The sequence below is a fragment of the Cyprinodon tularosa genome, unplaced genomic scaffold (genome assembly GCF_016077235.1).
Source record: "Cyprinodon tularosa strain WSP-4 unplaced genomic scaffold, ASM1607723v1 ctg217, whole genome shotgun sequence".
Taxonomy (NCBI): Eukaryota; Metazoa; Chordata; class Actinopteri; order Cyprinodontiformes; family Cyprinodontidae; genus Cyprinodon; species Cyprinodon tularosa.
The window spans coordinates 493,305-518,735 of record NW_024038809.1 but is presented as its reverse complement, the minus strand read 5'-3'; the positions used below and the strand labels follow the sequence as shown (position 1 = coordinate 518,735).

Below are 25,431 nucleotides of genomic sequence, written 5' to 3'. Positions count from 1 at the left end.
CGCTTTTCTGATGAGAAATAATTTTCTCCAGGTAATTTTGTTCCATCTGCTCAATTTCAGTACTTACCATTAAAAGAGATGGCAGGTATCCAGCTGCCCTTTTAGCGGCCTCATCCGCGGCCGCATTTCCTGCTGCAACTCTGGTCTTGCTTTGATCATGTCCCTTGCATTTAATCACCGCAACAGATTGAGGCAGCAGTAATTCCTCCGCCAATTCTTTCATTTCAGTTTCATGTTTTATGGGCTTTTGTGCTGCTGTTATAAATCCTGCTCTAAGCCACTGAGGAAGTTCCACGTGTACGGCACTAGCCACATAGGCTGAATCCCTGTATAGATTCACCCTCAATCCTTCAGCTAATTTCAGGGCCTCAACCATCGCTTTCACTTCTGCTCTCTGTGCTGATTGGGCACCCGGTAACCTTTCTGCCTTTAAAACCTGAAACTCACTGCCCACATCTTCCACTACAGCATATGCTGCTCTCAATCCGTCTGTGTCATGTTTAAAACAGCAACCATCTGTGTAAAAATTTCTCACATCTTTACCTCCTAAAGGAGAAGCTTGTAGGTCAGGTCTTATTTTTTCTTCCTTTTGTACTAACTCCTCACAGTTATGTGGCTGTCCTTCTTGCATCCTGTCAGCCATATTCACTCCGTTATGTACAAAAGTTATATTAGGTGATTCCAGAATTTTGCTCAATTTTTGTTGTCTCAATGTTGTCAATGTGAAGTGTTGTGAATTCACATATGCTACCACACTGTGTGATGTCATAATCTGCAATGGATGACCCATCACAATGTGTGCTGTTTTTTGAATCATTTTTCCTACACCTGCTGCATGTCTTGTACATGCAGGATGCCTTTTCTCCATAGGATCTAACATTGCACTGACATATTGGAGAATTCTCCTCTCACCCCCTTTTTTCTGAAACAGAACTGCATTAACTGTCAGCTCTGTTACAGAAACATCCAAATAGAACTGTGAAGTATAGTCAGGAATGGCCAACTGCACTGCAGCAGCCAATTGTTGTTTCAGAGAAATGAATGCATCTTCTGCCTCCATAGTCCAATTCAGAGCATGGCTGAGATTACGAATCCCATGCTCTCTGACTAACGCCCGTAAGTGGTCCGTCAGTCCAGTATAGTTAGGAATGTAATTCCTACTATATCCAGTCAGTCCAAGAAAAGACAACATCTCCTTCACAGTACATGGTTTGGGGTGATTCAAAATTGCAGATTTATGACTGGGAGACATCTGAGTGCCTGTCCCAGTGATAATCCGTCCCAAAAAGGAAACTTGTTTCCTTGCAATTTGCAATTTAGATTTGCTGACTTTAAAACCCCTGTCAGCGAGATGTGACAACAGTCGTCGTGTGGCTTCAACACAAGACTCCAACGTTTGTGCTGCCAGCATGAGGTCATCAACATACTGAATCAAGGTCACACCCTCTGGTAACACACAGTCCGATAACTGCTGTTTCAAAATCTGATTAAAAAGCCCCGGGGAGAGAGCAAAACCCTGTGGCAGACGCGTATATCTCAGCTGCTGACCTCTGTAGGTGAAAGAAAACACATCTCTACATTCCTCAGCCAACGGGAGACAAAAGAAAGCGTTAGCAAGGTCCACACATGAGAACCAAGTTGGAGAGGGATCAAGGTTAGTTAGTGCAACATGGGGATTAGGCACAGGCACCGTAGGGGTCAATAAAACAGAATTAATCGCCCTAAGATCATGTGCCATGCGGTATTTACCTGTCCCCTTCTTTTCCACAGGTAAAATAGGAGTGTTCCAGGAGGAGGTGGAAGATTCTAGCACACCTGCCTCCAAAAGACCCCTAATAGTTTCTGCTATCCCCTCCTCTGCCGCCCGCTTGTGAGAATACTGTGACCTCCAAATAGGAGGACCCGGTTGTAAATCAAAGGTGACAGGTGTGACATCAACAAGCCCCACATCAGTGGGACCTGTAGCCCACAAACACTCCAGCAAAGAAGACAACATTGCCGCAGCAGTTGGATGATCAGTCAACTCCCTGCCATGGTGCCTAGGAAGTTGAACATGTCCCAAAAGTACAGAGTCCACAGCCGAACATTTTATTTTGTACGTGTTTGTAGAAGGAGAGAAGGAGAGGTCAGGAGCAACAGTATTCTGCCAGTCTGAAACTGCAAGAGAGCGTTTTACCACGCCCCCCAATTCCATGGCCTGATGGCCAGGATGCAGAGCCAAAGAAATATGTGGAACTGCCTCATCATGCATCTTATACCAAGCCAACTGATCCTGAGTCAGATTAACCGCAGCAGCAACACCCTCCGGTGCCACATAAATGTCCTGTGAAAACACAGTCCAACCTTTACCAGCTAAATGCAGCTCAAACTGCTCCTGGAACCATTCAGTCTGGTCTTGGTCATAAAACAAAGTTACGTGAGGAAGATCAGGAGTCGGCCCATACGGTGCAAGTGCTTGGATCCAGGGTTCCCAAAGCAGAAAACAGGACAGGATCCCAGCATGGTCAGTCGTCTCTGGCTGTAAAAGACCCCAGTATATGTCAGCCAGAAGCTCCTCAGATTGCTGGAGCAAAAATTGTCCATGTGTATATACTTGAGAACAGGCATGGGAAGATCCATCAGGAAAAGTGACAAGTAGTCCATCAGGTCCGCACAAAATAGTTGCCCCCAGAGCAATCAACAAATCTCTCCCTAATAAGTTCACAGGAGATGAGGGGGAACACACAAAAGGATGTGTCACTTTTTGTCTGCCCACAACTGTGTGTAAAGGTGTGGAGATAGGCAGAGTTTGTTTCACCCCAGAAAAACCAACCACTGATATTGTCTGATCAGAAAGTTTTTGCAAAGGAAGGACAACATTCATGGTGGAATATGTTGCCCCTGTATCCACCAAAAATGGCAATGTTTGTCCATCAACCGTCACATCAATCAGGGGATCTGCCAACGCTCCCTGATGCAGGTTCTTCTCAGGGGTGTGTCAATATTCTCCAGTCTGGTAGTACTGGCCAGGATGTTGCGGAAGCAATGCAGCATTCGGAGGTTCTTGTGGCGTCAGGTCCGGCAATGCACCCTCTTGTGCAGATGTATAGTGAGGGCACTGCTGAACCCAGTGACCCTCTTCGCCACAATAAAAACACTTGTCTCTGCGTCTCAAGCCTCGTCCACCCCTTCCTCGCACACCCGACCATGCGGCCGCTCTCCCTCTTCTCCCACGCCACCCCGGAAAACCAGACTGCCAACGTGGAGCTGCATACATGTGAGGACCAGGTTGTGCTACTGCCACAGGAGCCTGAGTAGGAACAGGAACTAATGGAGTAGCAGCTGTTAACATAGCCTTGACCTCCTTGCGGTCCTGTTTTATAAGATGAAGCTTTTGTCTGGCTTCACTTAACTGAAGCCTCAGTAATTGTTTCTTAAAATCCTCCTGCTCCTTCTCTGCCTCTCTCTCCTCATCCTGAGAAATCTGCAAATTATGCAACAAATGCAACTCCCATTTCGCATGTTCACAACCTTTCAACTCCGGGTTTTTTCTCATCAAGGCAGCGACAGAGGGAGGGACACCATCCAAAACAGCTTGACGGAAATGTTCCCTCATTAATGTAGCACCAGTTGGATGAACCCCAGTTTGCCGTCTCCAGATGTCTAAGGCTTTATCTAAAAATATTTTTGGGTGCTCTTTGGAGTCCCATAAAAATTTAGGAATAAGTGAAAGAGACACAGGGGGAAACATGTCCCTCAGGGCCGCACCCACAGGAGTCAGAACAGCTGAAAGAGGCGTATGGTCAGGCTGATTTGTAGTTCCAGCAGACAGTTCAACATCACGACAATTTGTTGTTGTTGTTGAACGACTTAAAATAGCTCTGAAATCTCCCAAAGCTAAGGTTAACCCTCCTGTTAGGGAATCCAACGCCTGTAACCAAGGAATAGCACCATCCACCAGAGAGGGTAACTTATCAATAAGGGTCTGCAGATCCCCAAAGGAGAAAGGCTTATATCTCTGACCCTGTTGTGTTACTAATAAGGGCATAACGTGATTAGATGAGCTCTCAGAATGTCACTGATGTAGCCTCTGAATGACTCGATAAAGTAGAAATGCATGTGGTCAAATCATCAATATCACGCCGCAGACTCTCCTCCATTTGCAAAAAGCGCTCAGGAAAAGAATCTACGCCAGAGGGGGCAACCACAAACTGAGGTGTGTCAATGTCACAAGGGGAGGGACTAGCCTCCCTACTCTGCAGATCAATTAGATTGGTCCCATCCCCATGCAACCTAGGGGTGGAGGTAAACCTCACAGCGCCCCTCACGTGTGGGTGAAAAGATGAGGAGTGTCCTAGAGAAGGCGGAACTTCTTCTCCAAGACGTCCCACCAGTTTCATATCCATGCTCAGTTGCACCTCCCCCTGTTCCTCCTCCTTAGAGGAAGGGGCTAAGGTGGGGGCGGTGCTGCATGGTTGATGTGTAATACGAGTCATACTTGGTAAAGTCGCAGAAGGAGGCAGGGAAAAACAGAGTTTTTCACGCTGGACGCGATCTGCCATAGGAAGACTATCAGAAACAGGGCAAAAATGTATAAGGGATGTCGGGGATAGAGTCGTTGACTCGGGTGCCTCCTTTACCGGTGGAGCACCAGAAACAATCGGAGGAGGAGCTCCCACAATATCCCATTCTGCCGTACCCATACGAACATCCAAAACTGGATACAATCCCGTGTAAAAGGGATTGGTATTATTATATGGAGGCGGGAGTGGAGCATCAGATGGACTATGTAGCTGTTTAGGTTGTTCAGAACACACCTCCGGACGATCTACCCGAGCGTGAAATGAGTCCGAAGTCTGTGTAACTGACCCCTTTTTATAAAGGTGATCCGTTCCCTGCCAACCCACCAGAAGGTTAGCCCACAACTGTCTATCCTGTTCCGCGTTCTCTAACTTTTTAATTAGTCTTTTCTTGCCAAACAGACTAGCTTCATCCTTCTGTAATCGCACTGCATCCCTGACAGCTAAGGCTTGTTTTAAACAATCATTCAAAATCAAACCCAAAGGCTTTGTCGCAGTAAGAAGTTCATTCTGTTTGCGAACCGCATTTTCCAACATGATTTTCAGATCAACCGCCTTCAGATGAAGCGAAGCCAAACCAAGCTGCTGATCATAAATACCAATTAAGTCATCAATCTGTTCCCGCAGAGTTTCCCACGGACCTAAACCATAGGAATGGCCAATAACATCTTTTTGCAACTCGGAGTCCATCCTATCGTTACAATAAAAATGCGGCAAAAATCAACTCAAATCAGCACAAACAGCGGTTTTCAGCGTTCCACTCAGCAATCCGCACACAGACACACACACACAGAGCTCTGCAGATTCAGACACCACACACCACAGCAGCAGTCTCAAAAATTGCCACAAACATAGAAATACAGACAACACAAAACACAGTGTCAGACAAGCGGAAAAGACAGAGAAGAAAAAATAAAAATTAGGCGCCGGCTACAAAATATATATGATGCATCAATCTCAGTCCCTCACTTCAGAGCTGGGTCAAGCTCGAGGCGAAAATAAGCCTCAATTTAGTTTATTCGATCAATCAATCCACCCAGTGACAAAAGGTTTTTTCTTTTCCAGCTGGGGAGAGCGATTTAACCCTTATTAAATCAAATAATTTATCTTAGTCCTTTATACTATAAGCAACCCGATTAAGGGTGCCAAACAAAGGTGATCCAACCTGCTATTAGTCCTTTATTTTCCACGAGTGATACAACTCGGTCCAATTAACCCAAATAATTATAAGTCCACTGGAGATGAGTCGAAATCTCCGGGCTGATACAAGCCCCTGCTAATTAATACACAGACACCCGAAATTCTTTTTTAGAGGCACAGGGATTGCTCCTCAGGGTAAAGAATAAATTAATCTTTATTAATTAATCAATTAATTAATTAATCAATCAATAAAACCTTCTTTTAAAAAACCCAGCTTAAGTCAGAGTTAACGTAAAGGCTCTGTTTGAACTAGCCACAGTTCCCTGTAATGTGTATTTATCCAAATCCTTAAACAACCGACTCTTTTAAGAGAGATTCTATCTATTTCTGCAGCTTCTGAATTCTGTGAGGCCGCACACAGCAAATCAGCCCCGGTCCGACCACACGGCGCTTCAGACAACTAAAAAATAATCAAATACTGTCTTACCACACCGAAGCGTCGGGCCGAAACGGATCAATCAGGACCAAACAGCCGTCCGCCGAGACTCCAGAACCGGCACGAGCCCCCAATTTGTTAAGGAAGAAAATATTCTAAATAGTTAACTTTGGAAAAAGGTTGGGTGTTTCTCTTCCTCTCCCAGGTGCGCTCAGCGAGCTGCGTGTGGCCCCCAAGGAAAACCAGCAAGATATGCGAACGTCACAGAATCACAGAATTTAATCCAACAAAAAACAGCTTATGAGTTAACAACAAAACTGCAGAACAACAGAAACATACATTCAGTTACCTGAGGTAAAGAAAAATAGAAAAAGAGAGGCAAAGACGCGTCTCTGGAGAGAGCTGGTGCAAAAGCAAAAAAGTGGCAGCTATCTGAATTTTTGCCCCTGTGCCCAAAATTTTATAATGTAGATAAGTCCTTCCCTTTAGTATAAGGTCGTCCAGCTTGACCAATTGGAAGCTACTTTGGACACTCAGAAAAACTAATTTACGGCCGGGCCCCCCACTAGATTCTAAGGTCATCTGGCTGTCATGAGATAAAGTTTAACAGAATCGATGTGGAATGTTGAGGGCCCCTTTCCTGCCATAAATCTCAAGAACAAACTTAAATTCAGTATTTTGGTTCAGGGAAAGGTTATCTTCACAGCTCAATCTTGCTCTTTTGCACCATTCCACCCCAAAAGATTGAATCCTGCCTTAAACCACATAGAATCAACAGAACATAAAATACAATTCCTTTTTCTCACATATAAAACATAATATTCAATCTAACATATTCAATTACCCCATTAAACCTATATCCTGAGCAATTTTCTAATAGTAAACAAAACATTTTCATTCAAACAATTTCAATTTGATTCTGATATTCACACAGATAGTACAACTTTCAATTAAAAAACATGATATTAATACTTAGAAAAATGTCTTAAAAACTAAATGTTAATGTTTTAACATTCTACATTTTATTCAGTATTACAGCATCTCAGATGTTTATTCTGGAAGACCTTTGATCTTCTGTAACCCAAGGAGACCTCTCCCCTGAGGCTCAACTGTTATTCACCCCCCAGGAGATACTCATTTTTCTTTAACAAACACTAAGAATCAAGAGATAGGGTTATTTAAATCTAGATTCGCAGAAGAGGTTGGTCAAAACCAAATCCCATGGCGAATATAGCTTCCATCCCAATAAAACACCAAACAAGTTAAGTTTAAATTTGTATTAGAATATTGGTTACAGCGACCAAAACAAAGTCTGCGAAAATATTGTCTGACATATAGCAGTCTGTGGTGCAAAAAAGGTTGGGGACCGCTGTTTTAGAGAACACAATTCAGTGAGTAAAACATTTTACACACCGTGAACAGCTATCACAGCTAATTTTAAAAGTCATCCTGACTGGTTTGTAAAAAATTAAGGCTTAGATATCATTTAACACCCTTTTATATCGTGTTTCAATAACTACATCATGTGATACATACACAAAATGGTAGCTACCACTTACCGAGACAACTCGATTGAGATTCATATCAATTTCCAACGGAGTTCAACAACATTCACCAGCCTGGTGTATCTGCAAATAAGCAATGAAATATATTCTGAATCCTTTTTATGCTTAAATCGCCTTTTAAGGAAGATTTACCTCGTTTCTATATGCTGCCACCCAGTGGTGAAAATCGGAGTTGCACTTGATTTCCTAATGTCAGCAGGAAATGCATTACATTGAGGTAATTAAGGGGTTAAATTAACAGGGTTACAATAGATTCATTCGGAAAACAGGAAAACAGCATTTTGATATTTAATTTGATTTAATTTGGGGATACATTCTTTTATACCTTTCAAAAAATGATAATGGACCATCCTCCTGGTGCCATATAGGCTATAACAGTCAAGTGGAGAACCCTGCGTGTCAAATATTGAAAGGGATACCCGGTGTGTCATTATGTGACGCAGAGGGAGCCTGACCAAGCGTCCAAATGTGACGAGCTGGGATGGAGAATGTGTTGGAATATTTTCTAAATTGAATACCTCAATACTTCAACTTGAGTAGATGTTTAAATGAGTAACTTTTAATTGTAGTTGATTAAGTTTTTAATAGTATCAAGTACTACTATTGAGTCCTTCGTCCACCACAGTGGAGATTATTTTACTCCAAAAATCTGAATGGTTGTGTACATGGATGCAAATCAGAATGGAGATCAGAAAAAAGCAGCTTTGGATTGAAATTTCTTTCCAGATTCAGATTTATTGCACAATATTTCAAACTATGGTAGAAAACCTTAGAAGCGGCCAATGAGCTTTAGAACTCGCTCCTTTGTATGGAAGTAAATATGTGCCATCAGAATTTGAATAAAAAATACCTCTGAAATTTGAATGTTGTATATTAGTGCTTACTTTTTCAGTATTAAAATAAATTCAGAATATATTTTTAACCTAAAAAAAATTCAATGTCATTATTTGTACATTTAAAAAAAATTCAGTGTAATTTTTTTTACATGGTTGCAATTTTCAGTTATTAAAAAAATTCACATTCCTATTTCAAAGTGATAAAATTATCAATATACATATTTTTCACAGTCTAAATTTACAGTGTTAAAAAATTCAGCATATAAAAAATTCAACTTTTCAAAATTCAAATGCAATATTTTTGTTGTCCTCCAATTCAACTTGCTCAAATTCAGTGTCTCAAATTCAGCATCTAAAAATTCGCTGTAAAAATGGCCAAGGTTACTTCAGGTCACAGACATTAGCAATGGATGTCCGATTCCAACATCCACCTAATCACGTGATACAACCGTTATATTGAAGAAGTACCAGTATCACCCAGGCTGGCGACCATGGAGGCGAACTCAAACCCAACGGTGAGTTTACTGCTTTCATATTTCTGTAATATGTTTTATTTTGCGCATGAAGTTTGATACATTATCTTAAAGCCCGATTTAAAACACTGGTTTGGGCCGTTGTTAATCTTACACCGTGTAGTGCCGGCATATTACTTCTCGCTACCTCCGAGCACCCCCCCCCCCCCCCCCCCCCCCATTTCTTTTTATTGGTGTACTTTTCCAGGCAGTCTTAGTAAAGTTGTAATTTTTCAGGAGATGCTACCGCTAATGTAGTAAGCTAATATGGCTGCCTTGTGTGCTTCAAAGAGGGGCTGTGAACAGTTCCGACCCCACTCTGATCAGCTACTGTATTGTTAGGTGACTTCATTTATGAATTAATTAAGAAATTTATTGTCATTACAACATCATTCAAAATACCAGTTACCTACCAAATTGTAGATTTATTTGTGCTTGATATTGATAATGTATCAAACTTCATGCGCAAAATAAAACATACTACAGAAATATGAAAGCAGTAAACTCACCGTTGGGTTTGAGTTCGCCTCCATGGTCGCCAGCCTGGGTGATACTGGTACTTCTTCAATATGACAGTTGTGTCACGTGATTAGGTGGATGTTGGAATCGGACATCCATTGCTAATGTCTGTGACCTGAAGTAACCTTGGCCATTTTTACAGTGAATTTTTAGATGCTGAATTTGAGACACTGAATTTGAGCAAGTTGAATTGGAGGACAACGAAAATATTGCATTTGAATTTTGAAAAGTTGAATTTTTTATATGCTGAATTTTTTAACACTGAAAATTTAGACTGTGAAAAATATGTATATTGATAATTTTATCACTTTGAAATAGGAATGTGAATTTTTTTAATAACTGAAAATTGCAACCATGTAAAAAAAATTACACTGAATTTTTTTTTAATGTACAAATAATGACATTGAATTTTTTTAAAGTTAAAATATATTCTGAATTTATTTTAATACTGAAAAAGTAAGCACTAATATACAACATTCAAATTTCAGAGGTATTTTTTATTCAAATTCTGATGGCACATATTTACTTCCATACCTTTGCCTCATTAAATGCAAGCTTTGACTGAACTCACCTTTGGGTGAGGATAAAAATATATTACTGCAGAAAAACTTGCTTTGTTTGATGCTAATTTACGGAGCCCCTCTGATGACATGGTCAAAAAAAGTATATAAGTATAAGTATAACGTGCGCACGAAATACTTATTAATAATATTAATATCATTCCTGGACAACCGAGTAAGCAAATGCTTACCCAGTCGGTCTCCGCCAGTCACGTGACATTTGGAAACGGCGTAGTGTAAACAACCGCAGCATAGCTAAACGAAGGACTAAAGGCCCGTTTACATAGCAGCCTGTCCAAGATAAGTCATTACAGTTAACATAAGCCTGAAAACAGGGGCGGATTTATTGATATTATTAATAAGTATTTCGTGTGCACGTTAAACTTATTGCGTGGCCACGAAGTAGTATTTCGTGCGCACGTTATACTTATTGCGTGGCCGCGAAATACTACTTTGTGGCAACAATTGAACATTTTTTTGTCCATGTCATCAGAGGGGCTCCGTACTAATTAGCTGGTGCAGTTAGCAAGCTTTTCTAATTGATCTCACGCACGCGTGCGTGCGCACGCTCACCCGCTGCCATGGAAACGGAGCACCAGCCATCTTTAAGGCTCATTTCTAACCTGAACCTTGGAGATTGAAGTTGCTGCTTTCTGTGGTTTGCTAACCTGCTAAAGATGGGCTTCGCACCGCTGGACAACTGGTTCCTGGATCATCTGGAAGGTTTATGTCACTCTTTTACTATGTTAATTAAAAACAAAAATGTTATGTGAAAAATTATTAGTTTTAAGTTTTTTCATGGACGTTGTGACAGCTAGCTTAGCATTTAGCATCTTTGACGGATTAAAAGTGTTTTGTGTTTTTGTCAGGAATGTTAACAGTGATTTAGTGATTTAAAAAAATATATTTGTGTTTAAGAAAACCATCTTTGTTGAATTTGAGGTGAAATGTTTGTAAACTAGATGTGCTAGGTCTATGATTTTTTAAAAATGCCCTGAAAATAAGTTTGCTCTATATGAAAATGTTGGTGAAATTACGATAAATAAATATAAAAAGACAGTTGAAGGAAATTTAGCATAATATATTATCACGCTATACTGTTTATTTTTTTTGTATTTGATAAAAATATATATCATTTTGAGTGTTTTGGAAGTTGACTGAATTTCTCCTGATAAACAACTGGGAAATAAAAGATAAAGATTCTCAAGTTGTTTGATTTAGTTAATGTGTTTAGGAAATGTTAGTTTTTTTTTTTATTTAAATGGATTTTTATTGGTTGGAAATGGGAGGAATGATAACAGAAATGTAATGATATAAAACAAAAACACCTTTTGGTTTGTGAGAATAATCTTTGATGAATTTATTGTGGAAATGGTTGAAAAAATAGAAAAACAGTTTTAGAATAAAAGTTTTTTTTTTTTTTATATATTTGAACTTGAAAAGGAAGTTCTTTTTTAAAACATGCAGTGGTAAACATATTGGTCTCCATGGATACCTTAGTAGAATGCATTAAACAGGGTTTTAAGGTGGCATATATTTTTGACTTTAATGGAAGGTCAAAGGTGTTAAAAAGTTGTGATTTTAAAAGTTTCTGGATTCAGAGGATCGTTTTTGGTGAGTTTGGTATCAAATTCTTGCAAAACAAGTTGGCGCCTTGCCCCTTCTGTCAGAGAAGGACTCGAAGAACAAGTATGGTCTCCTTAATACAACAATAAACAACTTTAGCTTTTAAAATTATTTTGAAAGGCAACGTATTTCTTGTTATATTAATAAAACCCTAAACATTATCTTTTTTTTTTTTAGTTTTGTTTCCTAAAACACTTTGCACTTGACTAAAAATCAGATCCTTTACATTTTTGGGCAGTAAAATGTTTAGAACTTGGCTGAGTTTATTATAAGTGCTGTCATTGTGAGGAAAGTGTAAAGAATAAATGTTTGATTCAATATATTATTTAAACGTGTCTCTGCAGCCCTTGTTTTGATCTTCAGGTGAATAGGATTGAATCTTATCTGTCACCAGAAATAATACAGCTTGTTTACAGATGACTTCATCATTTTCTAGATCTTCAAAACATTTAACGCTGGATGGTTTCTTCTAAACAATTAAAAGTTCTGTATAGGATCCCCTTTCTTAGATTTGTAGAAAAAAATTGAATCTGAATAGTTTGGCATAAAGTTTGCTAATGTCCATTTCTGCTCTGGGCTTCCATGTGTGTTAATTAAGGATGCACTGAGGAAGGGGTCTGATAAGCTGAGGTTCTGATTCTGATCATTTTACATCTTTATTTCTTTTAATTAGGATAATTTTCTACTTATAGTAAATAAACTTCAAAGATTTATGATTATATTACTAAATCACCCTATTATTTTTTTTTCTGATAAAGAAATATATTTAATGGATCAAAACAATTTCTAATTTGGTAGTATGAGTTTAATGCAAAAAATGTTTACTGACAGTTTAAAGTGTCCTTCAATCTGAACTAATCTAGATGCATAGTCTAGGTCAGTAGTTACCAAAGGGGGGTGCATGCTTCTTAGGGGTAGGGCTGGGTACCGAACATCAGTTCTTTTATGGTACCGACCGAAATGCTTCGGTTCTGCAGAGTATCGAAACATGCCTCGTCTTTCGGTACCAAGTTTCGGTGATTGGCTGTAACACTTAACGTGATTGCTTCATCCAGGAAAAATATATACGTGGTCACGCCTACAGCCAGGGTTCATGTGTATCTGTTGTGAACTGGTTGCGAGCGTCGTGGAACCCCTTTAAAATGCCCCCCAGGTCAAAAGTGTGGCTTCACTTTATTAAGACTGATGCTAATAGTGCGCAATGCAATACATCGTGCACGGAAACAATTTAAGAGCAGAAAGTTGCTCTGTGTTTGACTGCAAGAAGAGCGGACCGCAGCCGGCGCGACCATCCTCCTCTCAGCAGCCTGTGGGCAGAGCAAAGCCAGAGCGGAGTGAATCACCCCGAAATCCCACATACTCCGTCAGCGCTCCGCTCCGCCCCGCTGCGCTCCAGACCGCCTGCACAAAGCAAAGCCTACAGCCGCCGCTGTGGCTCCAGTCCGCTCCGCTCTGAGTTCCTTGGAGATTGTAAAGGGCATGCGCGAGATGAACCAGGGTTTCCGTGGATCATTAAAAATAATTACAATTCGTTCATTTTTTCTTTAAATCAAGGCCTTAATTGGCACTAAAATTAATTAAATATGTTTATCGAAGTATTTATAATTCTTTAATAAGAAATGTTTATAAAAACAATTTCGTCAGATATATTATATCGCTATTAATTTGCGTGGAACTGATCATAAAGCCGTATGTTCGGAAAGGAAGCTCGAGGCGGAGAAAAAGCTAGAGGATATATATATACGTATATATATGTGTGTGTGTGTGTGTTTACATACATACAGGAGTCATGGAACTGTGCTTACAGCTCCTTCATATTTCATGTACACTAATAACTTGTGTACATGGTTCTTGTTGATGGCATTAAAATCATTTCTAATAGCATTAAAATAGCATTAAATTAGAGTCACTCATTCCTGTATGAACCTTGTGAACGCTTAATTTAATATGAAATATTAAAAAAATCCCCATCAGCTTTCAGCATGTGTTTAGTTTCTGCCCAAATATATATATATATTTTTGTAGATTTTTGTAACGGGGATAACTAGGATCATTCAAACTGCTTTTTTTGAATGAACTTGTTCTCTACTCCCAAACTCAGCATCTCTTTTCATTCCTGTAATAAGAAGTTTCTTTTGAATGGATTTGATTAAAGTTTAAGTCCCTCGGTATAAAATAAATATATTGATGGAGATGAGAAATCTGCTTCCTGGTTGGTGAATAACCAATAGTTTGGATCCAATCATTTAAATAAACAGTGTCAGTTTTTTTTTATATATATATATATAAGAATTATGCTATAATTTCTAGTCACCGATCTGTTGCTGCTACATTTTATTTTGACGAACCGGAATTTGTCGATGTTCTTTTTCCTGTTTGATGCGATTGCAATTGCGGATCTTGACCTGCCCGGACCGGAGCAAAAAATAGCTCGGCTCCGTATTTTGTCGGTGACGGACGGAGAAGACGTACGTGGACGGAGACGTGCGGAGGAGTAGCGGTGGGTGTGGAACAGCTCTCATTGATTTCCATGAAAGACAAGCGCTCCGCACGACGTACGTCAGCGGGGCGGAGTTTGTGGAATCTGGGGGTCATGCTGCTTTCACACCGGACGCAGCAAGAGCAGCAAAATCGCGTCTACTGCTTCCTTTCTGAGTCTTTTACAATGATGTCCATTTTTATTTTAAAACTAACCAAACCACTAACATTCTTAATATGTTTTTTATTGGGTTATTTTAGCTCACATATCAATGTTCTTATTGATTAAATCTACTTTAACCTGACAAACTCACACAGGCACATCCAGCAACCTAAAATAAAGCATTTCATTTTTTATTTAATGTTCCTTTATTAACGTTCTGGTCTAATGATTTCTTTCCCTCACAATTCCAGTCGCTGCCCTTCCTGAACCGGAGCTCCCGTTCTGGATTCAGGAACTGGGTAATTTTAATTTCAATTTTAATAACCTCATGGGAGGACTGAGGAGAAGGATGAGGAGGTTGAGAGAACAGTTACACATTGAGGAGGTGGAGGAAGGTTCTTCTGATGATGAGGAGGAGGAGGTAGAGGCCGAAGGAGTAGTGGTGGAGGAGAATGAGGAGGTGGAGATACAGGATTTTGTGGAGGTAGAGGTTGAGGACGAGGTTGAGAAGGGGGCTGAGGAAGAGGTTGAGGATGAGGAAGAGGTTGAGGCTGAGGACGAAGCTGAGGATGAGGAGGCTGAGGAAGAGATTGTGGATGAGAAAGAGGTTGAGGATGATGACGAGGCTGAGGAAGAGGTTGAGGAAGAGGTTGAGGGTGAGGACGAGGAGGAGGATGACGATGAGGATGAGGAAGAGGTTGAGGAGGAGTCTGAGGAAGAGGATGAGGATGAGGCTGAGTATGAGGAAGAGGTTGAGGATGAGGCTGAGGATGAGGAGGAGGCTGAGGAAGAGGATGAGGACGAGGATGAGGCTGAGGATGATAGGTCTGAGGATGAGGAGGAGTCTGAGGAAGAGGTTGAGGATGAGGTTGAGGAAGAGGATGAGGACGAGGATGAGGAGGAGGTTGAGGATGAGGAAGAGGATGAGGAGGAGGCTGAGGAAGAGGTTGAGGATGAGAAAGAGGTTGAGGATGAGGACGAAGAGGAGGATGAGAACGAGGATGAGGAAGAGGTTGAGGAGGAGGCTGAGGAAGAGGTTGAGGAAGAGGATGAGGAAGAGGATGAGGAGGAGTCTGAGGAAGAGGATGAGGAAGAGGTTGAGGATGAGGACGAGGAGGAGGCTGAAGAAGAGGATGAGGACGAGGATGAGGCTGAGGATGATAGGTCTGAGGACGAGGATGAGGAGGAGTCTGAGGAAGAGGTTGAGGATGAGGAAGAGGTTGAGATGAGGATGAGGCTGAGGACCAGGTTGAGGATGAGGAGGAGGCTGAGGAAAAGGTTGAGGATGAGGATGATAGGTCTTTTTCTAGTGAGTCTCTTGATGAGGCTGAGGACGAGGATGAGGATGACGAGGAGGCTGAGGATGACGAGAAGGCTGAGGATGAGGATTACAGGTATTTTTCTAGTGAGTTTCTTGAGGTATCTAGTGCGTTCTCCGGATATGACACCACAAGCTCTGAGGAAGAAGATGATGAAGATTCCCCGGACTGCCAAGAAGACCGTGCCTCTAGGAAAAAGAGAAGAGACGGAGATGAGGAAGACAATGACCACCTTCCACCTCTTCTTCGGTTCACCCTGAGGATCCCCCCCCCCCCCCCCTTCAGACTCCCTTGCACTGCATGAAAAGGGGGATTTTCGTCAATATGCGGCACTGTAGATTGTCGTGGAACTTCAGGTTAGCGGCAGTTTACGGCAATTTGCAGGCTTCGCCGAAAACTCCCGTAAATTGTCAGAAATTGACGTGGACTCTCTTAGGCAGTGTTCCCCCCATGCCTCCCCCCCATGGAATTCTAGGGGAGGCTTTAACATATAAATGAACATGCTGTGAGCTATACAAATGCAAACCAGGGTTGCAGGGGGGGTTTTACTCCAAGTGACATTTTTCTAAAAGGTAAGAAAATCTCTGATACAAAGAGATCAGGCTCAGTATAGCCTCTTACATTTTAGCTTGAATTGATTTATTTAATTAAAGTATAGAGACCAAAACAGATCTTTAGCTGACAGAGCAATACATTTAGAGCAGAAATTATTTTAAAAAAAATTTGCATTTAAGATAAAAAATAAAATGTTGTCTGTCAATATGCTCAACTCACAATTACTTAAGTGGAAAAGTTTCAAGAAATGAGTCTGAGATGATTCACTTTATAACATGGCGCATTATCCTGTTGGAAGTAGCCATCAGAAGATTGGTACACTGTGGTCATAAGGTCTGGCCAGGTCAAGATCCGCAATTGCAATTGCACCAAACAGGAAAAAGAACATCGACAAATTCCGGTTCGTCAAATTAAAATATAGCAGCAACAGATCGGTGACTAGAAATTATAGCACAATTCTTATATATAAAAAAAAAAAACTAACACCATTTATTTAAATGATTGGATCCAAACTATTGGTTATTCACCAACGAGGAAGCAGATTTCTCATCTCCATCAAAATATTTATTTTATACCGAGGGACTTAAACTTTAATCAAATCCATTCAAAAGAAACTTCTTATTACAGGAATGAAAAGAGATGCTGAGTTTGGAAGTAGTGAACAAGTTCATTCAAAAAAAGCAGTTTTGAATTATCCTTATCCCCGTTACAAAAATCTACAAAAATATATATATATATTTGGGCAGAAACTGAACATATGCTGGATGATGGTGGGATTTTTTTAATCTGTCATATTAAATTAAGCGCTCACAGGGTTCATACAGGAATGAGTGACTCTAATTTAATGCTATTTTAATGCTATTAGAAATGATTTTGCCATCAACAAGAACCATGTACACAAGTTATTAGTGTACATGAAATATGAAGGAGCTGTAAGCACAGATCCATGACTCCTGTATGTATGTAAACACACACACACATATATACGTATATATATATCCTCTAGCTTTTTCTCCTCCTGGAGCGATATAATATATCTGACGAAATTGTTTTTATAAGCATTTTTTATTAAAGAATTATAAATACTTCGATAAACATATTTAAATAATTTTAGTGCCAATTAAGGCCTTGATTTAAAAAAAAAAAGAATGAATTTATAATTATTTTTATTGATCCGCGGAAACCCTGGTTCATCTCACGCATGCTCTCTACAGCGGAGGATGTATACAATATGCTTTTCAAATAAAAAACAAAATCCTACTTTAAATATCAAAATGTACGGTTACCTGCTGGAACAAGTGAAAGTAGTGAGATATTTAGGTGTGTGGATGGACTATAAATTAAGTTTTGGAGTTCATATTCAGAAATTAATAGAAAAATGCAAAAAAGGAATAAATGTGTTAAGATGCTTGTCAGGAGCTGATTGGGGAGCAAGCTGTCAGTCTTTGAAGAGAATTTATTATGCAGTGATTAGGTCAAACATAGATTATGGCAGTATAGTTTATAGCTCTGCGAATAAAACCTTACTTAATAAGATAGAAGTTATACAAAATCAGGCTTTACGTATTTGTTGTGGAGCATTTAGATCATCTCCAGTAGTATCATTACTAGTTGAATTGGGAGAAATGCCACTTGAACAACGAAGGACTCAACTGAGAATGAGATATTGGGCTAGTGTAAAAGGACATAAAGAAAATCATCCGGTCAGACTTCTTCTGAAAGATTGTTGGGAATATGAATATAACGAAATAAAAAGCTTTGGATGGGTAGTAAAGAAAGAGGCAAGCAGTTTCAATTTGAAAGATTATGTAATAACCCCAACTGTTCCAATACTGGCAATTCCCCCTTGGATGTTTTCTACACCAGTGATCGATTTACAAATACAAAAAATAATGAATAAACGGGGGAAAAATACACCAACTGATATCATAGTACAACAACATTTAAGTAAAGAATATTATTCAGTTCTACAGGTATATACAGATGGGTCTAAGGAGCCAGAGTCTGGAAGAACAGCAGTAGCAGTATACATTCCGACATTCAAAATAAAAATTGCAAAAAGAATATCTAATCATGTGTCAGTATTTACAACTGAAGTATTAGCTATCATATTAGCACTACAGTGGATCGAAGAAGTTCAACCACTAAGAACCGTAATATGTACCGACTCAATGGCTACGCTAAATAGTCTTCTAAGTGGAAAATCTGAAACTAGGCAAGATTTAATATTTGAAGTATTGCAAAGTCTATTTAGAATAAGGCAGTTAAAAATACTAGTATACTTTCTCTGGGTGCCAGCACATGTGGGTGTAGATGGAAATGAGAAAGCGGACAAGCTAGCAAATAAAGCATTAAATCATCAGCAAATAGAAATGAATGTATTTTTAAGTAAATCAGAAATGAAAACATTGCTTACAATTGAAACTCGAAAGAAATGGAAAATGATATAATATATTGAGTCAAAAGGAAGACATTTGTATCAGATTCAAAAGTTTATTGGAAAGGAGAGGAAAAGATATGGAAATAGGAAAAAAGATATAATTATTTCAAGGCTAAGAATTGGTCACACAGCATTAAACTACAGTCTTTTTAAAATAGGGAAACATGAAACAGGAAATTGTGACAAATGCGGAGATCCAGAAACAGTACAACATATTATTTTTGAGTGTACTGCGTATGTAAGGGAGAGAATGAAGTTCATACAAGAGTTGAGAATAATAGGGATTAATGGGAATTCAATAAAAGCATTGTTAGGAAACGAGATAAGACAAACAAGAGTTAATGAAATATTATTCAAATATCTAAAAGATACAGGAACAATTAATAGGATTTAGTTATAGGATTCTTTTTTTTTTTTTGGGTATAGCGCAGTCTTCCAAAATTGTGCACTCCACACTCCAGATCAGTAGGTGGCGGAAATGCACCTTTTACATTGGCCTGCCAATCCGCCATAAAACAACAGAAGAAGAAGAAGAAGAAGAAGAAGAAGAAGAAGAAGAAGAAGAAGAAGAAGAAGAAGAAGAAGAAGAAGAAGAAGAAGAAGGATGGATGCTTTGCTTTGTGCAGGCGGTCTGGAGCGGAGTATGTGGGATTTCGGGGTAAAACTCCTCTTGGACGCGATGGCGACTCTGCATTGAACAAGACGAACTCAAAGAAGAAAAGCTAGCGGTAAATATATGTTCGATTACTGCCTGCTAAGCTAAAAGCAGCCTAGCCTAAGCTACGGCTAATAGCAGCCTAGCCTAAAGCTACGGCTAGTAACAGCCTAGCCTAAAGCTACGGCTAATAGTAGCCTTGCAAGAACAAGCTTTATTAAAGTGCATTTTTTGTGATTCACAGGAAGCAGTACGCCGTCTTCACAACTCGGAGACTAATTGCAGGCGCTATGAACCGGAGCAAGGGTAAGATTTAAAGAATATGCTTTCATTCTGCGGTAAAAGGAAATGGATACGGATAGATACCGATCATAGCTGTACATTTTGTTTTCACAGACTACTGTCGCCTCACAATGAGGCGGTGACCTCCTATTTGCTCGGAGCCATATCAGCAAGTCCAGATTTGCACGATGTTGATAAAGACGACATTGTGTGTAAGTGACTTGTTTTAATGTTTTCTCCTTCCTTGTTACTGTGACTTGCGTTTGATTTTTTATTCATATCACTCTCATTTAATTGTTTTCCAGCTGCCTGTAAGACGTATTGTGAGACGGTACGCAGGAGCTTCAGATATACGCAGCCAACCAACACGTTGCGTGCGGAGGCTGCCAAGCAATCTGCTCGGAGTCGGGCCAGAAGAAAAAGGGTAAGACTTTATTTGGTGACTATTTTTCAGGTGCATTGATAGATGTGTTGTGTCCATACGCAGTGCGCTCATTCATTCTTTGTTTTTTTTCAGCTGCTGAAAGCGAGGCAGAGTGTGCTAGCAGATGAGGAAGTGGAACTCTGGAAGTCCGCCGTCGTCGGCGGTGTCTCTTGATGGATTGTACGGTCGCCACCATTTCGTAGGCCGGATCCCTCTGAACTCTGTGTTAAGCTGCAGTCCCGGTTAGAAGCGATGGCGAAGTACAGGGCCACGCACAGTAGGCGTCTGCACATCGGACCTGCCTCGGAGGGAATGCTGCCCGTTACCTCCAACCCCGAGGAAGCAAACGGACCGTTCACGGACTTGTAATTTTTAGATACGCATGTGTTTGGATACGCGTTGTATATAGTTGTTTGTGTTTTAATAAAGCTCTTTCTTTGCATAAACAGCTTCCTGGCAAATGTTAATTTCCTGTATAAATTCATTCATTGCTTGATGGTAGCCTAATAATTGTGTAGTAGTGTAGGATAACATAAATACACAGCATATGAATGAATAAATATATGAATAAATAAATATATATTCAGAAATATATATATATGTAAATTTATATGTAAATATATATATATGCCAACCAATCACGAGCGACTTTACTTGTTTAAAAAGAAGTGGTTCCGCCCAATACTGAGTAAGAAAATTAAAGCCTGGCGTGGCCACGTGTGGTTTTGCTGCCAATCACGAGCGATTTCACTTGTTTGAGAATAGTGGTTTCAGCCAATACTGAGAAGGTTATTCAAGCCAGACCTGGCCAGCCGCGCGGGTTTGCTGCATTCATATGCTAATTAGGGCCATTAGTACAGCTGATCGCTCTCCACATACGTCAGAGTCCGTTTCCGACAATTTGTGGCACGACAAACGCTGACAAGCGCGGGTTGCAAATTGTCGGAAACTGACGAAAATCAGGCAGATCTGCGGGAGTTTACGGGGGTTCACGGGGACGAAAATCTAACTTTTCATGCAGGATTCCCCGGACTGCCAAGAAGACCGTGCCTCCAGGAGAAGGAGAAGAGAGGAAGATGATGAAGAAGAGCCCCCTGGGAAGAGGCCTTGTGACGAGAGGCATGTTTGAGAAGAGGGATTTCAAACGCCTTCAACTATCTATTTTATGGCTGATTTGGTGACTTTTGGAGGTGGGAAGGCTGAAGGACTGAAAAACAGTCACACCTAGATATCATTTATAGATCGTTTTTATATCTGGCAGGTCTAGGGATGCCTTAGGTAGCGTCTTGTACCCTGGCTTTTCTTTACCCCGCTGCTAGATTTTGATGTAAGTTTTAGATGTTAAGAATTTCCGTTAGCACTGACATCTGAGGAGATGATAACAACTAATAAAAGGTGTGAAACATGAGAGCTTGTTAAGGCAGAGATAGTCTAACATGCTCTACATCTAATGTGGACATTCTGCTAGATAACAGAAGGAAACCCAAACAGTTTTGACAAGACGAAACACAGAATGGAGGCAAATCAACAAAAACAAATAAATAAAAAAACACAAAAAGACAGAAATTAAATCCTGGTTAAAAGATCAACCACAAGGAGGCAAGCCAATTCAACGAAACAGCTGGACATCGCTGCTGAGGACAACGGAGGAGGTCAAACTTAAACCCTAAAGGAGAAAAACTGGAAAGAATGGAACAGAGACACACCTTGTGGTGATCATCAGTTGAACTGGTCTCTGGGATGTTGAAGGTAGAGAGATGACGCTTGGTGGGACTAATTGATTTAGACCAGTTAGAGGCAGAGGACAGGACTGATGTGAGGATTTGAGTTATGAGAAGCACCGACTGTTAGAAACGGCTTTCCGATGTGACTTGGTCTAGTTCTAGATGTTCCTCTGGTTAGTTAGTTTTCAGGCCTAGTTGGAGGGAAAAGAACCCTCTGCAGAAATATTCTATATGATCTAGGCCTGTCCTGACCGCAGTGGATCTCTTCTGTGTTTTTTGAATCCCATGTTGGACCGAGCCGCTACAAGCTTTGGGCCATCAGAAGATGCTGATGAGATCTGCAGCCACCAAACCAGAGGAGGATCGTCTGGGCTGCTGACCTTCACAAAGAGTGAGAGCATGTTCAGTAGGGAGCAACAATAATCCATCTTTTAAATATATAGTTAACATTTCAGGTGGCCTCACTTAGTTTTTCATGTATGTTCAGACGCTGTGGACGTCCAAAAGCAAAACTTCTGTGAGGAACCGGGACGTCCAGGATGGTGAGGAGCTTCCCAGTCCCCACCTGAGGACAGCACAGAGAAAGACTGGAACAGAAAACACACGGAGTAAGACTTTGTTAACACGACAACCCGACAACTCAAGCTTCCCAGGCCTGATTAAAAGCTAACAGTCACTGAAACACAGAAAGACTAAGATTATGATGAAAACAACATCCTGCCCCAGATTTCAACTTGGTGTCGAGGAAATTCTGTAGATTAATTTGTCTTATTTTTTACAGGGAAAGCAGGTTGAACAGCTAGCAGTGTTCTAGCAGTCGGATCACATTGGAACAGAATCCATCCACACATGTTTGGAGGTATGTTGGTTTGACTAGAGAAACATCCCAAGCAGATAGGTTAAGACTCTGAGGATGCTTTGCTTTCATTGATGAAGGAGCTGAAGAAGAGGACGGAGCACACAGTCCACTAAAGAGGAGAAACATGGCTCCTCTATTTGTCTGTCCAACATTCTGGAGTCTTAAAAACGTTGACGACCCCGCAGCTAAACCATCAGTCTGCTCCACCCAGTAGAAGAAGGTAATGAACCTTTAATGCTTTCAGATGTTCATCAGTATTGGTGACGATACTAAAAACAGATCCAGAACAAACAGATACAAAAGCTACAACCATCCCATCAAGGTGGTCTAACCTTTAATCTTCATCTTTCCATCATGAATTGATGTTCACCTCTATTTGTATCTCTGTAACCAAACCTTTATCAGAACCAGAAGTTCTGATATGGAAGTAAATATGTGCCATCAGAATTTGAATAAAAAATACCTCTGAAATTTGAATGTTGTATATTAGTGCTTACTTTTTCAGTATTAAAATAAATTCAGAATATATTTTTAACCTAAAAAAAATTCAATGTCATTATTTGTACATTTAAAAAAAATTCAGTGTAATTTTTTTTACATGGTTGCAATTTTCAGTTATTAAAAAAATTCACATTCCTATTTCAAAGTGATAAAATTATCAATATACATATTTTTCACAGTCTAAATTTTCAGTGTTAAAAAATTCAGCATATAAAAAATTCAACTTTTCAAAATTCAAATGCAATATTTTTGTTGTCCTCCAATTCAACTTGCTCAAATTCAGTGTCTCAAATTCAGCATCTAAAAATTCGCTGTAAAAATGGCCAAGGTTACTTCAGGTCACAGACATTAGCAATGGATGTCCGATTCCAACATCACCTAATCACGTGATACAACCGTTATATTGAAGAAGTACCAGTATCACCCAGGCTGGCGACCATGGAGGCGAACTCAAACCCAACGGTGAGTTTACTGCTTTCATATTTCTGTAGTATGTTTTATTTTGCGCATGAAGTTTGATACATTATCTTAAAGCCCGATTTAAAACACTGGTTTGGGCCGTTGTTAATCTTACACTGTGTAGTGCCGGCATATTACTTCTCGCTACCTCCGAGCACCCCCCCCATTTCTTTTTATTGGTGTACTTTTCCAGGCAGTCTTAGTAAAGTTGTAATTTTTCAGGAGATGCTACCGCTAATGTAGTAAGCTAATATGGCTGCCTTGTGTGCTTCAAAGAGGGGCTGTGAACAGTTCCGACCCCACTCTGATCAGCTACTGTATTGTTAGGTGACTTCATTTATGAATTAATTAAGAAATTTATTGTCATTACAACATCATTCAAAATACCAGTTACCTACCAAATTGTAGATTTATTTGTGCTTGATATTGATAATGTATCAAACTTCATGCGCAAAATAAAACATACTACAGAAATATGAAAGCAGTAAACTCACCGTTGGGTTTGAGTTCGCCTCCATGGTCGCCAGCCTGGGTGATACTGGTACTTCTTCAATATGACAGTTGTGTCACGTGATTAGGTGGATGTTGGAATCGGACATCCATTGCTAATGTCTGTGACCTGAAGTAACCTTGGCCATTTTTACAGTGAATTTTTAGATGCTGAATTTGAGACACTGAATTCGAGCAAGTTGAATTGGAGGACAACGAAAATATTGCATTTGAATTTTGAAAAGTTGAATTTTTTATATGCTGAATTTTTTAACACTGAAAATTTAGACTGTGAAAAATATGTATATTGATAATTTTATCACTTTGAAATAGGAATGTGAATTTTTTTAATAACTGAAAATTGCAACCATGTAAAAAAAATTACACTGAATTTTTTTTTAATGTACAAATAATGACATTGAATTTTTTTAAAGTTAAAAATATATTCTGAATTTATTTTAATACTGAAAAAGTAAGCACTAATATACAACATTCAAATTTCAGAGGTATTTTTTATTCAAATTCTGATGGCACATATTCTGACTTTTCCATTAAACCACAGAGAAACAGTTAAGAAGCAGCATCTGATCCAATATGGGAGAATTTTGGCCTGGTTGATCTTTGAAGTTTTTCAAAACCTATTAAAGCAGAGAAATGACCGACTGTATGGAAGTAAATCTGTGTAAAGTAAAGCTGTGATTTGAATTAAAAATGCCACCTAAATTTAAGTGCTAAGATATTTTTGACCTAAAAAAATTCTGTCATTATTTCTACACAGTGGAAATTTCATTTGTTATTTTCTCTTCAAGCTAAATATTCACATTACTGTTTCAAAGTGATTACATTTTCAATACTTATTTTTCAGTAAAATTTTTGAGTGTTAAAAAAATCTGCATATAAAAAAATTCAACCTTTCAAAATTCAAACTCAATATTTTCAGCTTCCTGAGATTCAACTGGCTCTATTTCACCGTCTTAAATTCTGCGTTTAAATTCAGTGTAAAAAGGAAGCCAATCCCGTTACGTGTTCTTGGTCATGTGACGTGACGCTTGTGGCGCTCATACTGTAGGTAAACCAGCATCACGGAGCCGGTCATGCAAGCTAACGCTAACTCAACGGTGAGTTTATTACTTTCCTTTTTCTGTAGTTGAGGTAGCGTTAGCTGGTTTTCCTTACCGCATGAGCGCCACATGCGTCACGTCCCGTGACCAAGAAAACGTAACGGGATTGGCTGGGTGTTGGACGCCACAATCCATTGCTAATGTCTGTGACCTGAAGTAACCCTTCCCTTTTTACTCTGAATTTAAATTTATTTTCTATATGCAGATTT

The 25,431-nt window shown here is 39.7% G+C and overlaps 1 long non-coding RNA gene across 1 annotated transcript; it reads left to right on the top strand.

The window, feature by feature from the left end:
- The first annotated feature begins 22,367 nt into the window (after positions 1–22,367).
- LOC119784052 lies at positions 22,368–22,765 on the top strand. The gene is made up of 3 exons (XR_005280889.1): positions 22,368–22,401; positions 22,575–22,652; positions 22,730–22,765. It is a non-coding gene; the product is annotated as an uncharacterized LOC119784052 (long non-coding RNA).
- Positions 22,766–25,431: the final 2,666 nt, after the last annotated feature.